We start from the raw sequence: 5,228 nt of genomic DNA on the forward strand, positions 1-5,228 counted from the left end.
TCGCGGACATGCGGGATGAACCAGGATGCAGCAGCGATGAAATCGCCACAGTCATCACGTAGAACTGCACCACTAGCTCCGAACAGTGTGTCCGCATGAAAAGATGCGTCAACGTTCACCTTTACCACACCATGAGGTGTTCTTTTCCACACACTAGTAGAAAACAGGGCTTTGGTCCACGCCGGGTCAGCCCATTAGTCCCGGTTCAGTCCAGAACCGGGACCAATGGGGGCATTGGACCCGGTTCGTGAGCCCAGGGGGCCGGCCGGGCCACGTGGGCCATTGGTCCCGGTTCATCTGAACCTTTTGGTCCCGGTTGGTGGGACGAACCAGGACCAATGGGCCTCGCTCCTGGCCCACCACCATTGGTCCCGGTTGGTGGCTTGAACCGGGACCAAAGGCTCCCCTTTAGTCCCGGTTCATGCCACCAACCGGGACCAATGAGGTGCCTATATATACCCCCTCGCGTAAGAGCAGAGCACACTGCTCTGTTTTTTTCTGGCCGAGGGGGAGAGGGCTTGGTGGTGCTCTAGCTCACCTCCTATGCACACAAGGTGTTCGATGGAATGCCCGAGCCACACTACTTAAGCTTTCTCCTCTCCAAGCTCCATTTTCCACAATATTTGTCTAGGTTTAGCGGTCCGTCACGCTCCGTCCCCGTCTTCTCCGCCGTCGATCACCCGCGTCGAGCTCATCGCCGGCACCACCGTGGTGAGCCTCTTGTTCTTATCTTCTTTCTGAAAAGAAAAATATTCTTACTTGTATGTTTACATAGATACTTGTATTATTTTCTTACTTTTATTATTGCATCTTATATAGTGCGATGGTTTTGGTATCCGCCCCCGTCGGCCCTCGTCCTGTCTATGATTCGGATGTGGTATATATATTATCTTTATAACTATTGGTTCATTTATTGTTTATGAAAATTATGCCGACCAACGTGACATAGATTTTATTTATGTAGGATGTATGTGAATCGGAAAATGCCAACCGACCCTATTGTTGAGAGGTTAAATTTAGTTGAAGAAGAAAACAATTTGTTGAAGGAAAAAATAAAAAAAATTGAGGAGAAGAAGATGATATTGGAGTTGCATGTTGCGGATGTCGTCGATGATCACAAGATCAAGATGGATGCAATGCGCTTGAAGATTAGAAAGATTAGAAAATATGCCATTCATACCGAGGCTTGGTATCATTATGGCGTTGGATCAATTGTTACCTTGGTTGCGATTATGATCGCATTTGTTTTCGCATTGAAATGTTTTACATAGTTTCAATGTATGGTTTAATTAATTAGATGCTCTGGAGAGCTATATGTTGTTAGATGAGAACTATGTATGCACTTTGGTTTTAATGTGATGATGAACTTCTATTAATTTGGTACTTAATTATATATAATGCACGCAGATGAACCGGCAATGGATGTACGGTGACAGACACACCTACGAGTACATTAAGGGCGTGCATGAGTTTCTTGATGCGGCTGAGGCAAACAAGCAGAATGGTTTTATGTGTTGTCCATGCACTGAATGTGAGAATACGAGGTCTTACTCTAACCGGAAAATCCTTCACTCCCACCTGCTTTACAAGGGTTTCATGCCACACTATAATGTCTGGACGAGGCACGGAGAAATAGGGGTTATGATGGAAGATGGCGAAGAAGAAGAGTACGATGACAACTATGTGCCCCCTGAATACGGTGATGTTGCAACGGGGGGAGCTGGTGAAGATCAAGAGGAACCAGACGATGTGCCCAATGATGCTGCAACGGGTGAAGCTGCTGAAGATCAAGAGGAACCAGACGTTGTGCCCGATGATGATGATCTCCGCCGGGTCATTGTCGATGCAAGGACACAATGCGAAAGTCAAAAGGAGAAGCTGAAGTTCGATCGCATGTTAGAGGATCACAAAAAAGGGTTGTACCCCAATTGCGAAGATGGCAACACAAAGCTCGGTACCGTACTGGAATTGCTGCAGTGGAAGGCAGAGAATGATGTGGCTGACAAAGGATTTGAGAAGCTACTGAAAATATTGAAGAAGAAGCTTCCAAAGGATAATGAATTGCCCGATAGTACATACGCAGCAAAGAAGGTCATATGCCCTCTAGGATTGGAGGTGGAGAAGATACATGCATGCCCTAATGACTGCATCCTCTACCACGGTGCATACAAGGATCTGAACGCATGCCCGGTATGCGGTGCATTGCGGTATAAGATCAGACGAGATGACCCTGGTGATGTTGACGGCGAGCCCCCCAGGAAGAGGGTTCCTGCGAAGGTCATGTGGTATGCTCCTATAATACCACGGTTGAAACATCTATTCAGAAACGAAGAGCATGCCAAGTTGATGCGATGGCACTGTGAGAACCAAAAGAAATATGGGAAGTTGAGAGCACCCGCTGACGGGTCACAGTGGAGAAAAATCGAGAGAAAGTACTGGGATGAGTTTACAAAGGACCCAAGGAATGTATGGTTTGCTTTAAGCGTGGATGGCATTAATCCTTTCGGGGAGCAGAGCAGCAATCACAGCACCTGGCCCGTGACTCTATGTATGTATAACCTTCCTCCTTGGATGTGCATGAAGCGGAAGTTCATTATGATGCCAGTTCTCATCCAAGGCCCTAAGCAACCCAGCAACGACATTGATGTGTACCTAAGGCCATTAGTTGAAGAACTTTTACAGCTGTGGAATGGAAACGGTGTACGTACGTGGGATGAGCATAGACCGGAGGAATTTAACCTAAAGGCGTTGCTGTTCGTGACCGTCAACAATTGGCCCGCACTCAGTAACCTTTTAGGATAGACAAACAAAGGATACCAAGCATGCACGCACTGTTTAGATGACACTGAAAGTATATACCTGGACAAATGCAGGAAGAATGTGTACCTGGGCCATCGTCGATTTCTTCCGACCAACCATCAATGTCGAAAGAAAGGAAAGCATTTCAAAGGCGAGGCGGATCACCGGAAGAAGCCCGTCATGCGTATCAGTGATCACGTACTTGCTATGGTCAATGATTTACACATAATCTTTGGGAAGAGTCCCGGCGGACTAGCTGTTCCGAATGACCCTGAGGGACACGCACCCATGTGGAAGAAGAAATCTATATTTTGGGACCTACCCTACTAGAAAGACCTAGAGGTCCGCTCTTCAATCGACGTGATGCACGTGACGAAGAACCTTTGCGTGAACCTGCTAGGCTTCTTGGGTGTGTATGGGAAGACAAAAGATACACCTGAGGCACGGGAGGACCTGCAACGTTTGCACGAAAAAGATGGCATGCCTCCGAAGCAGTATAAAGGTCCTGCCAGCTACGCTCTTAGGAAAGAAGAGAAAGAAATCTTCTTTGAATGCCTGCTCAGTATGAAGGTCACGACTGGCTTCTCGTCGAATATAAAGGGAATAATAAATATGCCAGAGAAAAAGTTTCAGAACCTAAAGTCTCATGACTGCCACGTGATTATGAAGCAACTGCTTCCGGTTGCATTGAGGGGGCTTCTACCGGAAAACGTCCGATTAGCCATTGTGAAGCTATGTGCATTCCTCAATGCAATCTCTCAGAAGGTGATCGATCCAAAAATCGTACCAAGGCTAAGGAGTGATGTGGCGCAATGTCTTGTCAGTTTCGAGCTGGTGTTCCCACCATCCTTCTTCAATATCATGACGCACATCCTAGTTCATCTAGTCGACGAGATTGTCATCCTGGGGCCCATATTTCTACATAATATGTTCCCCTTTGAGAGGTTCATGGGAGTCCTAAAGAAATATGTCTGTAACCGCGCTAGGCCAGAAGGAAGCATCTCCATGGGCCATCAAACAGAGGATGTTATCGGGTTTTGTGTTGACTTCATTCCTGGCCTTAAGAAGATAGGTCTCCCTAAATCTCGGTATGAGGGGAGACTGACTGGAAAAGGCACTCTTGGAAGTGACTCAATAATATGCAGGGACGGATATTCTTGGTCTCAAGCACACTACATAGTTCTACAGAACTCTACCTTGGTGACCCCGTATGTCGATGAACACAAGAACAGTCTGCGCTCCAAACACCCGGAGCAGTGCGATGACTGGATTACATGTGAACACATCAGGACTTTCAGCAGTTGGTTGGAGACACGTCTCAGAGGTGACAACACTGTTTGTGATGAGTTGTACTTGTTGTCCAGGGGACCATCTTTGACTGTATTGACTTACAAAGGATACGAGATAAATGGGAATACATTTTACACGATCGCCCAAGATCAAAAGAGCACCAACCAAAACAGCGGTGTCCGCTTTGATGCAGCAACCGAGAGCGGAAAGGACACATATTATGGTTAACATATGGGAACTTGACTACGGACATGATTTTAAGGTCCCTTTGTTTAAGTGCAAATGGGTCAATCTGTCAGGCGGCGGGGTACAGGTAGACCCACAGTACGGAATGACAATAGTGGATCTGAAAAATCTTGGGTACACTGACGAACCGTTCGTCCTAGCCAATGATGTGGCACAGGTTATCTATGTGAAGGACATGTCTACCAAACCGAGAAAAAGAAAAGATAAGGAAGCGAATACATCATACGATGAGCCAAAGCGCCACATAGTTCTTTTAGGAAAAAAGGACATCCTGGGAGTGGACGGCAAGATAGACATGTCTGAAGATTATGAAAAGTTTCATGAAATTCCTCCCTTCAATGTCAAGGCTGACCCAAGCATCCTGGTAAACGATGAAGATTATCCATGGTTACGGCGCAATAAGCAAATGACACAAGCGAAGAAAAAGTGAAGACTTTCTCCCGCAACTATTATGATGATACCATGCCAACTTTGTAACACACGAGTATGCTATGCCAACTTTTTCAGAGTTCATTTGAAAACTATGAATTTAGGTCGAATTTTCTCTATAGGTGCATCTATGTTCATTTTTTTAGTAAAGTTAATCACAAACTTGTGATTCACACAAATTTCAAAGAATTCAAATTTTAACTATTCAAATTTGAAAACTAATGACACTAACAAAAAGTTTATAATTTTTCTAAAACTAATGGCACTAACAGAAAGTTTATAATTTTGCTGACCTAAAAGCAAAAAGAAATAAAAAATAAAGCAAAAAACAAAAGAAAATAAATAATCTAGAAAACAAAACAAAAAATCTGGAAAACAAAAAAATAGCTACAATAAATATTTTTTTGTAAATAGAAACAAAATAAAATAAATAAAGCAACAAAGAAAACAAAAAAACTAAAAAA

Source organism: Triticum dicoccoides, chromosome 6A (genome assembly GCF_002162155.2).
Source record: "Triticum dicoccoides isolate Atlit2015 ecotype Zavitan chromosome 6A, WEW_v2.0, whole genome shotgun sequence".
NCBI classification, from domain to species: Eukaryota; Viridiplantae; Streptophyta; class Magnoliopsida; order Poales; family Poaceae; genus Triticum; species Triticum dicoccoides.